This window comes from Polistes dominula, unplaced genomic scaffold, assembly GCF_049000335.1.
Source record: "Polistes dominula isolate Pdom_NZ unplaced genomic scaffold, Pdom_raw_medaka contig_73, whole genome shotgun sequence".
NCBI classification, from domain to species: domain Eukaryota; kingdom Metazoa; phylum Arthropoda; class Insecta; order Hymenoptera; family Vespidae; genus Polistes; species Polistes dominula.
The window spans coordinates 3,390,570-3,403,801 of record NW_028300951.1 but is presented as its reverse complement, the minus strand read 5'-3'; positions in this window follow the sequence as shown (position 1 = coordinate 3,403,801).

Below are 13,232 nucleotides of genomic sequence, written 5' to 3'. Positions count from 1 at the left end.
CAACGTCGGTCGGCACAAACGTCGCATTAAATCGTTACTCGACTCGTAGTTTCAAATTAAAAGCATCATCCTTCGACTTATGACAAGAAAGATGCGAATAGAAGAGAACTTCTTCCTCGTCTCGAGATCTTTTTTCTTCTTTTTTTTCGTATTTTTTTTTTTTTTGCAAATCATTATCCGATAAAAAACTTGGTCTTTTTACTGCGATTTGCGAAGGCGACAACAACGACGACGAAGCTTGCAAATTTTTTTAAGCTTTGTGTTTTCCTCTTTTCATTCTTCCTTTACGAATGACAAGAGCGCGTAATAAATAAGTAGCGATGGAAAAAATGATAATAAGAAAAGAGGAGAAATAGAGGAAGAGACTTATCCCATGGTAAGACCACTCGCGTCATGGCAATCGTACTGATGATAACAAATTTTCCGTCAGCAAGAGTAAAAAGAGAATTTACTGAGGCAAATCATTATCTTCGTTTAAAGATAAACCGAGGTCTCGTTAAAAATTCAACCGCGTTGAATGATCCTGCAGATTTTATGTATGCTATCTTTTTTTTATTCAATTCCTTTCGTATCTTTCTTCCACTCGACTAGATACGCCTCCTCGAACATTTGATTAATCCCCAACGAAACAAGGATACTTCGTTCCTCCGAAGTGTTTGACTTTTAACCGAAAGGGCGCATATACTTCCTCAAACGTACAATGTTTGATATGTGAAGGATAATAAAAAAAGAGAGAGAAAGGGAGAAAGGAAGATAGAAAAGGGTGAAATAAACCTGAGACGAGTTTGACAACGGCTCGGAATATTCAGAAGTGTTTCTTTTCTCATTAGCAAACAAGTATAAACTAGAAATATAGGATGACGGCAAAGTAAAGAAAAAGAATAAAAAGGTAAAAAAAAAAAGCAAAACAAGGAACGTATAGGGGAAATATATTAAAGACGGTCCGATGGATCGAGCGCGATCCGTGAAATAGAAAATTACGCATGGCCGAGCGAGCGCGTACAATAAGCTGTAGGAACCTGCTTATCCTTTCGATTCTTATCTGTAAAGAATGGTAAGAGGGGCGGAGAGAAAAGATCGCCGCTCGAAGGCAGTTAAACCACCGCCGAAAGATTTCGAGATCTTCGTCTCGAAGCGAAACGCGACTTCGAGAAAGGTGGAGAAGGAGGACGTGACAGAGCCACGAAATATAGTAAGTAAAACGACTGTAGAAAGAGAGAGAGGAGAGAGAGAAATAAATGAAAGAAAGAAATGAAAGAAGAAAAGAATGATTCGTTCTTTAACGTCTTCGGTAGCTCGGAACAGGTAGTTGGACCTTTTCCTTCTTCTATCTCGAAGATACCTGAGCGCGTTGCGAACACGCGAGTTGACCTGCGCGCGGAAGGGAGGCTTGACTGCTGTCCTATTATAAGAAAATAGATCGACTTACATGGGAGGTGCGAGAGAGAAAAGGAGGGCCCGAAGTAAAGAGGGAACGAGACCTAATGGCGGCAGCACCAATGGATAGAATTCACGAACGAACGAACGAGAACGTCTCGCCCCGTCACAACACGGTGTCACTTCTCTGTCAAACCGGATTAGGTAAATGCCCGGACGATACGAGGGACAAGGTTTTCATGCTTGTGCCTGAGAGCTCGCGAACGCGAGCGCACGCTCGTGAGATACTCTCTCCTTCCCTCTCCTCTCCTCTCCTCTCTCTCTCTCTATCTTGCTTTGATTCTCCTCCTGTGCCCACGCGATATACCTTTCACCGGTTTGATCTACGCTCGACGATAAATTCCTGAGTAAATATCGATAGTGACACCACATACGAGAGAGATCACCGAACGAGTTCTCTCCCTCTTTCTCTCTCTCTCTCTCTCTCACACTCTCTCCCTCTCTCTTTTCTTTTCACTCAATCCGTGTCTCTCTCACATCTACATAACATGAAGGAGCAAAGTCGATTTTTCAACGCTACGATCTCAAGTACAGCCTCTTCATATATGGATATTCTATTATAGTCAGTTTACTTCGAATACTTCTTGCCTCGTGAACACGTCCAATGTGTTTTTCGTTATAACAATATATCCGAACTAACTAGACGAGCTTTCTTTTGACGACAATATAAATTGATTTGCTCGATAAAAGACTAACGCCTTTCAAATTTTATCATTAATCTTTTTCTATTCGAGATTTTTAACAAAGTGATTACACTTCACTTACAACTGACAAGTTGATTTAAGTTTAGGATTTGTTAAAAATGATTTCAAGATAAAAATTTTGATATGGTAATGAACCATCGATTATAGATCAAATTAATTTGTTAAAAGATATTTTTATAGTGATACATCGATTATATCCATTAAACGTCGACTGATAAATAGTTTGACTCGTTTCATTGAATGTTTTCTTCTAATTTTTTTTTTCTTTTCTTTTTTAGTTTTGAACTTATTTTACAATTAGCAGACGATCTTCGAGTACCAATCGGATAATACGGCACAATAAAGCGAGAGAGGAAGAGAGAAAGAGATTGAAAGGGAAAGAAAAGAGAAATATATACAAGAGTATGGACACGCGACGTTGGCGTATGCGTACAACGTATGTACATACGTAGTTAAATTTAATCGATCTCCTAACGGCAATAGCCTAACAGCCACTCAATGTCGATGCTATCGATGACAAATTAAATTCCTTGGCGTTATTAATAGTCTAGTCGACGATAAGGCGTGAAACACGTCTTTCGTGTAAACGAATTAAGACGTCGCACGTGAACGATGATAGTTGATTTTTCTAACTTAGGCTCGTAGTATTCCGAAGTCTAAGAGAGTTCCCTCATAAACGATGAAAAAAAGGAAATGAAGAAAATAAGATGAAAAAAGATAAAAGGTCATAAGGGCTTCTTTGTTCGCATACTTTACTTCGCATATTTCACGATACTTTTCTTCTCTAAATTCTTGGTGTATGGATAGAAAGAAAAAAGATTAATAAAGGGAAAGATTTACATACGTAAAGAGACAGAGAGAAAGAGAGAGAGAGATTATGTAACGAGTTGGTAGTCGTGTTGAGTACGCTCGACTATGTTTATTACTACCGTTAATTACTTTACAACCGGTCATTACTGTCGTGCCGCGGTTATTTCACGAATTAATGTATTACATTGGTCTTTCACGCGTCACCATGAAGAGGAGTATGCGTATGCACAAGAATACCATCACGTGGGCGACAAAACAGAATTACGTGATCATAAATTCCGCAAATCGGTGAATTTTAGTGCTTGGAAGTAATCCTTAACGATCTCTCTGCTATTATAAGTACTCGACCTATAGAAATAATATTCGCAATTTCTTCTAACCCATATTGTATGAATTTTATGATAAGCTTAAATCGAAGAGAAAATTCACTACAGAAAACGTATAGATTCATTATTATGTATATGCGAATTTATGAATAAAATTACAAGAATTTAATAGGAATGTTATTCAACATTGGTAGTTCGATTTCATATACCGCAACGTTGTCAGTTCTATGAGTTTTTATCGCTTTGCTTGGTGAATTGAATTAAATGCGAACGAGTACATTGAAATGAAGTTAAAGCAAATCGATCGTTGGGTTCGCAAGAGTCGATGGAAATTCGAAAGGTCGGTTGCTCTTCTCGGGACTATCTTCAATCGCGGTGAGAGATATCGACGGAATCCGAGCACGAAGTCTCGAGGCACGCTCACACTCTTTCTCTCTTTCTTTCTATCTCTATCTCTACCTTTCGTGCTCTCCTCTCCATGGATCGCTTAATTAAATCGCATACATCCTGGCGCCAGAAACAGTATGCGAGTCGATACATGCCAAAGAAAACGGGCAGACGATGAAGGCGCGTACGCATCACGATCCACGAAATAGTCAAAGAAAGATTGAAAAAGAGTGAGTGAGAGAGAAAGAGGAAGGAAGAAGGCCAAAAAGAAAGAGAGGCTCGAGATACCGATCGACCGCCAAGTTTTTTCCAGCATCGACCGATCGACGCAAAGAAGGAAGAGGAAAGAAGGATGAACAGGCCGACGAGTCGGATTTGAAACGCGAGCTTAATTAATTAACGAGGCAACGCTCAGCGGATCAAGCGTAAGAGAAAAGAAGATAAAAAGGTACGAGAAAGAGAGAGGAAAAATTCATGCTAACCACCTTTTCGTATTCCGGACCAACGTTCTTCCCTTGAGTTGGTATCCGCGAGCAAGCGGGTAAGATCTACGGTGTGCTAATTCGGTTAAATGGTTAATTGCTTAATTTCATTTAATACACCTTCGATCCGGCCGACTGGCTCCCTTTTGTCTCTTCCTTTTTTTCTACTTTTTCTTAAGCTTCTTCTTCAAGCTCGTCCGCCTTTGTCTTTTTCTTCCTAACTTCTCCGCTCTTTTTCCCCTTCCTCCGAATTGTGGAGGGTTTCGGTTCGGAAGGTTTCGAGGACACGCGAGAGGAGATTCAACGAGGAGGACACGAACCCCCGCTCGTTTCTGTTCTACTCGATCCGGCAGCATTCAAGAAGAGAACAGGATAAAAAGAAAGAGAGAGAGAGAGAGAGAAAGAAAGAGAGGTCAATGGCCTCGTGACGTCCGAGTTCTCTTCGAAGAAAGAAAGAAATCGCGAGCATAATTAGCGAATGATTGATCGATGCGTGTCGCCCAAGCTATGCATGCGCGTTGCTGCTTCAAAGTTCTTTTCTCTTTCTCTTTCTCTCTTTTCTCTCCTCATTCCACGTCTGCGATCTCTTTTTCTTTTGCCTTAATTTAGTGCCCATCCGCGACGAGCATACCCCTGAGAAAGGTGCATACGTATGCGTACGAGGTTCCACGTACCACTGAGCGACTCTGCTTGGATCTTTTTACCAAAGCACCCTTCGATCGGTAGCTATAGAAAGAGCAAACATCGTGCATACTCGACCAGCGATTATGATCGATTTCCCGCGTGCAAGCACGTTCGTCTCCTTTCTACTGTTTTCTCCTTTGGGTAGATCGGATCGAAACGTCGCGTACAAGCATGCACGAACGAAACGAAATAGAATGAAATAAAACAAAGCGAAACGAAACGAAACGAAACGGAAGATATGTAAGTTTTATGTGGGAAGTTTCGCGATTCCATCGTTTACGCGGAACTGCAATTACAATGTGTTCTTATCGGTGGTCGATCTGCGCGCACAATTCGGAATACTTCCTTCTCTTCGAATAAACACGTTGATATTATCCCGTTGTTACGGATCGGTAGGTAATCGAGCTCAAATCGATTTATCCGGTCTACGTGACGATCAAGATCTTCCGGGAAAAAGTTCTATCTCCTCCCTCTATTTCTCTTCGTTGCCTTCCTTCTAACAGCGGACGCGTTAATAGAGAAAAGAACGAATGACCACAGGGCTTGATTTTCTTGATCGATCGATTAATCGATCATCTCGATAGATCGTTCGCGCCTCGTCGAGCTCGATGACCTTCCACGATCTCGCTGACGTCCAAGGTAATTTGATTCCAATTTATTCAACGGTGTGATATGTTGCCTATCTCATCGCGGATGCGTGATTACTCCTCGAATAAGCGTTTTCATTTTTGTATTAGGAAAAAAAAAAAGAGAAAACTAAATTACTATTGAATTAGAGAAAACGGTTGCGGTCTTATATTTTCGAAAACGAACGAGAAGTATTTCGAAAATGTGGCAAAGAATGTAAAAATGAAAAGGAATAGTGATGAGTCGAGTAATAAAATGCTAGAGACCAGGGAGAACAGCATACCCCACAAAAGATGATCGTCGTTCGGATAAAAGTCGATAAAGATACGGATTATCAACGATGGAGACCCGTAAAGTGCCACCGAGACCGGATCGAACCACTTCATTTTACGACTCTGTTTTGAATTTCGCGCGAGACCATAGACCCTCCTGCCGGTAAATTTCCGCTCGGGTACGCGGTCAGTATCCGCGAGTTCTCTACTGGACCATGATAATCTCCATTCCCTACGATCTCACGTAAAGGGGAATTATACGATGGCGTTATACGAGAGATCGTTCAGCTTCTGGGATTTAGTGGTCCGACGCAGAATTAATACCCCGGTTCTCTTCATTCGTCGGTCTCAAAGACCGAATCGTTCGATCGAGCATGTAAACGGCTTCACGGATATTTTATAAATTGAAAGTGAATGGATCTTTTAGATTAGAAAATTACTTTTTACATACGTCACTTATGTTGGATTTTGACTGGAATTTTTCCATTACTTCTCGTTTAAATTGATGTAACTTACCTGAAATCAAATAAAAAGAAAATGGAAATTATTATAGTTCAAGCTTATGTAATATATATAAATGTTGTTAAATTTATTTTATATTTTACGTTTTACGTTTTAAGTTTTACGTTTTACTCTCCATTCTCTTGCCGCCGTAATAACACGATAAACGTAAGTAGGAATATTTACGTTTTCTCGCTGTTAACGCCTCTACTCTCACACGTAATTTCCTTTTTATTACGCATAAAGACGGTCAGATCTTTTAGCTTTCATTTAAGAATATCGAACATTTGAAAACTTTTTTTGACTTCTAGCTTACAGAATTGTGGTAAGAAAAATAAATGGTAACGACTTTTCCACTTAAATATCTTTGTAAATTATCAAATTTGCGATATCATTTCTTCTTTCGTACTTAAATTTCGAAAAGGGCGAGAAGAACTCTCAATACAGGTAAAGGATAAGGATTTCGTCGACAGTAAGAATATGAGAAAGAGAGACACAAAGCAGAGAAAGAGAGAGAGATAGAAGAAGAAAGAGAAGGAGGCTTTCGTCGAAAGGCTCGTCGAGTCGGTTGGAAGCTCCGAACGACGAAAAGGAGGAGAAGGAGAAGGGGAGGGTGATACGGCAGCAAAAGAGAATGCGGTAAGTAAGCATGCCTTTGCTTCAAGATCAAAGATCAATGCCCACTCGAGTCGATTTGAAACGCGAGCGCATTGCATAGTCGCGCAAACATTATTATACTCCTGTCGACTGTATATACACTCTGACTGGCCCGGTACACGCACCTCCTTCTTTTCTCTCTTTCTTTCTCTTTCGTCATCGTTTTCTTCATATTCTTCGTTTTCTTTTATCTTCTTTCTTACTCTCACTTACGCACATACACGCAAGGAAAGATGTAGCAGTGTCCTCTCTCTTTCTCCCTCACATGTGTGCTTGCGCGTACGAAAAGAGAATGTGAAAAGAGAGTAGGATGGATAGCGCAATGTGGCCCCGGTGCAACTGTATGTTAATCGAATGCGCATCCGAATACGGAATAAGGATGGAAGCCATCCAGTTTGATATACCATTCTGCCTACGTCTCACCCTTCCTTCTCCTTCTTTTCCTCCCCTTCCTCTTCTACTTCTTCACTAACATCGGCTCCTTCTCGTCATCTCGTCGTTTTACCATCTTCGTCTTCGTCTTCGTCTTCGTCTTCGTCTTCGTCTTCGACTTCGACTTCGACTTCGACTTCGTGTTCGTGTTCGTCTTCGTCTTCGTCTTCGTAGTCTTTTCTCGTTCATTCGTTCGTTCGTTCGCTCGCTCGTTCATTGAAAAGCCAAAAGAGATTTGCAGCTCTTACGTCGACACCACATGAGAATCGAAAAGTATTCTTCCTGGCTGTTGGTAAGAGGTTGCACGAGAGAACTATTGGTACCACGTCATATCCTCAGATATAATCCATTACGAGATTTCGTATACATATACGATATCGCGCGCATTTATGCGAGCCTCAACATGGCTCGGAATTAATGCGACATACGAATCGACAGTCGTATTTTGTAGCACTGTATGTATATTACGATGACATATGTTAAGTGGAATAAAAATACACGAATATTTTTTTTTCTTTTTATTAAGTTGTTCGTAATGGTTTGTATTACAATCCATTCGCATTATTTTACCGTTTGATCAAATACATTTGATATTGTTTTTAATGATAATTTTCTATAATACGTATTGTAAAAGTACAAGAAGAAAAACGGATATAAGCAAGTCTGTGATGTCTTGTGAAAGAGGATAGAGGAGAACTGTCGAAGTGGTCGGAGAACGGACGGATCGTTCGAAGTTTCTTCTTCCTTCTTCGTCCTTACGCGCGGACGTCATGGAGTTGCACCGAATCGAGAGTAGGTATAAAGTAGTAGCGGCACGGTCACGAGGAAAAGAGAGGGATAAAGAGGAAGCTTACGATGGAGGCGCACCTCAGGTGGTCTCGGTGCTTCTTCTCTTCTCTTCTCTTATTTTCTTTCTTGTTCAAGAAAGAGAGACCAGAGTCGCAAGCAAGAGTGGCGGTTTCTCGGTGACGAGCGTTCGCAATAAATTGGAATACACCGAGGAGTATGTATGTACGTAAATGCACGCATACGCGTATACGTTTATGGTTTAAGTATAGCCGATAGGTTCGATGTTCCTACTAGTAGTAGGTAAGTATATACTTCTCTTTCTCTTTTTCTTTCTTTAGTATCTCCTCCTGGAGCTGTCACCAGAAAGAAAGATAAACTCGAGCGTTCGTCCTTGGTGGCTGGTTGTAGTTACATCCTTCCAACGAGATCTTTTCTAGACCACGTCGTACAAGGTGAATCTCGCGCGGTGGATCTCTCCGCGTTCGGAGTCCACGATTCTAAACGGAATTACTACGAGAGGCGAGGAAGCAAGCAAGCAAGTTGTGTCGCGACGAAAGAGAAAGAGGAATAGATATAGCAAAAAGAAGCGAAGGAAGAGAAACAAGAATAAGAAAAGAAAATAAGAGAGAGAAAGAGAGTCTTTCGATAACGTGAGGTGGATCGAAAGAGGACTGTGGGAGTCGTTAGGGTTTCTCGGCGCGGTGAGCGCCCAACGAGAACGACTACGAGACGAAGGATGAAGTGCAGCCCAAGAAGTACGTGCCCGTCCGTCGCGATTTCCTGATGGACGCTATAGAAAAACAAAGAGAAAGAGAAAAAGCACGCACACGCATTCACTGTTTCCTACCTTATTTGCCTCGCGCACTCGATGACGAACATCGATAAGCTCTTCTCTTTACTTCCTCGCCGATTCTCTTTTATACTTCGTCAAAGTTATCCACCTTGACGAGATTTACCAAACGTCGTCTCTCTCCTATATTTCTTTAATATTTTTTCTTCCTATCCGATCTTATTATCCTTTCTACTTTCCTCTACGGAAGTACGCTCGCTTCTGTGTAAATCGGGATCTCTGGTGCATAGATATTATTCCTTTAATTTCATCGTTGAAGGGTTTAAAGTAACGAAGGCAAGGAGTGAGTGACTAGTGGTCGAAAGTATACCAGATGCAAGACCCATAGGTGCTCATCGAGAGGGTAAAAAGCAGGCCACAAGGCGTCTAGATTAGAGTTTCCTCGCGTTGGAAGAGAAAAAAATGGAGGTAGTAGAGGCAGAAGTAGCGGTAGAGAGAGAATCTCTGAGAGATGGAGGACAGACCCTCATTTTTTCATCTCCCTCTCACTCTCTTTATCTCTCTCTTTCTCGCACCTACGGCTTGACAACCGCGTCGAGTTCCAACAGGAAGGCACTTGAAAAAAATCTAGACCACCCAGCGACCCTTTTCCCGGCTGCTCGCGCACGAAGGGTTGCAGTCGCAAACGTATACACGTTCGTATTCAAGAAGGAAAGAGAAAAAGAGCGAGAGGAAGAAAGAGTGAGACAGATAGACTAACGGTGGTGGTGCTTCACCTCCCTTTAAGGAGGGGGAGGCTAGGTTTTGAGTTGGTATTGGTTGTGCAAGCCCTCCTCTCTTCTTTCTCCTAGATATATAGATCGCACGATATAGCGCGCGGAAAGGGATTATTCTTAGGGTAGGGTAGGGTTTTGCACGCTCGTAGAAGTGCGAAGAGGAAGAAGAAGAGGCGGAGGGTGACTAGGACGAGAGGGAGTCTAGGGCAGTGCGCGCATGCAGCAGAAAGAAAGAGAAGACTAAAGAAAAAGAAGGGACGCTCACGCAGAAAAGGGTGGAAAAAAGGGGCTTGGGAGGTGGAAGGGAGGAAAAAGGGGTTGACGAGGATGAAACGGTGCTCCGGTTGCATGCGAAGATTCATAGACGATGCGCACGAGCACTCGGCAGGGCGGTGCACCCTGACGGTGCATTGATCCCTCTGGGTGCGTGGGCTACCCTCCTTCTCCTCTTCCCACCCTTTCTCCTCTTCCTCCGTATTTCTTCAACTTCTCTTCTTCCTCTACGGTGCGTACGTACGTACTTAGGTATATCCCCGCGTGCGGTCGTACGTGCACTTATATGCGTACGCAGGCAGGTATAACGCCCCTCGTGAACGTTGTAGAAGGGTCGGAGAAAAAGTAGGATTTCCATTGCCGTCACTATGACAACGACGACGACGACGTCGACGACGACGACAACGACAACGATGACGTTGGCGATGTGATGCGATGCAATGCTAGTGCGTACAACCGCGATTTCTCGGCCACGCGAGCTTCGAAGAAGAAGAAGGCGGAAATGCGTGAGCGCGTTTGTTCGACGCGCCGTGATATAAGAGAGGAGAACTCATTAAAATAAATATGCGAGGCCTACGCACTTTTGCATTCCTCACGCATGGTATACGTGCCGCGTAATATGCTCCAAGGATACCACGAAAGAGAGAGAAAAAGGGATGGGCAAGGAAACGCACCGAGAAATCCCCAGAGAAATTATATTTCCTTCCTTTTATTTTTGTTTCCCCTCCTACCCTTCTTGATTACTTTACATGCTTCGAGGAAAACCTCGTGACGACGTATGCGACTCGGTGACGGTAATTACAGTCAGGCCTTTTTCTAACAAGAGCCTCAAGAGTAGGAAAAAAAATGGTCGTTAATCATCGAAATTTCGAGTATCTTCTTCTTGTTGAACTATTTCTATTTCTCCTTTTTAAGAACCACGCTTTCATCACCTGTGTTTATTCGTGTTTAACTAATCTCTTTCTATTCGTTTGGTATTAACTTAAAGAGCATGTCATCTCGATTGTCCAAGATGGCTTCACGTTCCGTCGTGCCATTAACGGCCGACTTTCCTCCATGTATATACTCTATACTAATTTGCCCGATTACACGCAATTTACGCGGAGAGATTTATGTTTACGTGGAAGGAGAGAGCGAGCCTTCTAATAAGACTCTTATCCGACTATTAGTGGTAAAACTCTTTTCTCGATATAAAGCGTGAGCGAGAAAGAAAAAAAAAAGCGAAAGAACAAGCACCCACGGTTTCGAAAGCGTCACTAATACGTGTAGAAATTTGTTGTCTCTTTCAATCTGATTTTCTCTTTAAACGAAGAAAATCTGTAGTGTACTCATAGTAGGTAGTATGAACTCGGAAGATAAGGAAAGGAAGAGTCGATAATTAAAGTATGTTCTTGAACACGCCCTCCTTTCGAAAGAACGTGGAGCAGAGTCTGGTATAAGTTAACGCGCCCTTCTTCTTCTTCTTCTTTCTCTTTCACGAAAGATCGTCCATATCATGTTCGTGAATGTGCGCGTGCGCGTGTGCTAGGTTATAAAACCTTCTGTCGCGCGAAGTACGGTGGCCATGTGGTATGCCGACACTGGTGGTCCACTCCTGCATTTAGAACGGCACGAGTGAACTCTCTCAGATCGTGGACTGGCCTTACAAAGTGTATATCACGATAACGAGCCTGGGAATCGTATCCCATGCTTCCGCTTTTTCTCTCATTCCTTCTATCTCTTTTTCTCTTGAAAAAGACGAGAACAAAAGTCCGTCTCGCCAAGTTCTGACGCCAGCTACTGGAAAGATTCTTCTGATATGGCCGTGGATCTCTCGCGATTTTGGAGATAACGTTAAAATTGGATTCAAGCGTTTAACCGCAAGTACGACAAATCGTAGGTAATAGTTGGCATTGGAGATAAGCCGGGAGAGAAAGAGAGAGCCATTAGTTTTACTTATTGTTAATTGCTAGCAAAGCGGGGGAGACACGTATGTCGTAGGTGGTTAGCCCGTTAAACTGGCTTCTTGGAGACTAGATCGACCGGTTGTTGGAAAAATGCGAGGTCGAAGTACGCTTTACGTTTACCGTCCTCGATTTTCTCTATCTTGCGAAAGTAAACATGCGGTCAAGCAAGTCTTGAATTTTGGTGAAGATATTTGCGCGCATTAGAACATATAATAAATCTAACTTGATGACAAATTTTCTAAAAATGTTATGAAAATAAAAGAAGAAAAAAGAATTACGTATGATAGTAAGGAGTGTAAAACGTCATGTGAAAAAGCAAAGATGTTGCATTTTATGTATCGTAAAAATGTTCGCTCGGTAACGGAAAACGTCTGTTATGTGTCTCGTAATATTGTTGATAAGCGAGAAGTACGTGGGCGTATTGCTGAATGCAAGTGTACCATGCTTCTTATTTTTCTTTTTTCTTTTTTTGTTCATTTTATCTTTTATTATTTTTCGTTGAAAGATTAGTTCCCGTAGTAGTAGCGCATAGCGGTGGTATAACGTGCATCTGTTTTACGCGAACCTCGTTCAAGAGATTAGCTTGGAATTTAACGAGCGCGAACGCGTCGAATCAACGTAGCGTTAAGGATTACGTACGAATTATTCGTACAACACACGTGGTATGTATGAAAATATCTATGCTTTTGATTTGCAAGCGTTAGCGTTGATTTTACGATCATCGTTTTTCCCTATCACATTTAAATATATTTGTCACGGCGAGCGCACCTTTTATTAAACGGAACTCGGTGTTGTCGGTAACCGTAAAATTTACACTTCGCGCGAATTGTCACCTTTATCACAAATGCGTTCGTTGCCATGACTAGCGACAAGCATAGATATGTTTCTATATTTTTTCAAGATATTTCTTCTTCCTTCCTTTGTATTTTTAAAGCAGTGCAATCTCAATGTTATCGAAATATCTTTATTATTATACGGAAGCAATAACATATCTCGCTATTTCATACCGTCTCCGTAACTTACGATGACATCTACGACGTTCGTCGTGGATCGTAAACAATATCACTTCTATTTATCTCAGCGAGAATCTTTCAGTTTGATTTCTACCGTCAAAGAATACGGACGTACATATATACAGGTATAATATACTGTATATTTTAAATCTATTGTAACGATTTATTTTCTCATTATATCAACATAACTGTTTCACACTCCTTAAAAGAATTCGAACAATTACAATCTTTATGTACATTCGACGTAATTACTATTGAACAACGAACAACGTGAAAGTCGTATCCCTTGGAACATCAACAAGATTTCTTACAGACTGCATGGGCTA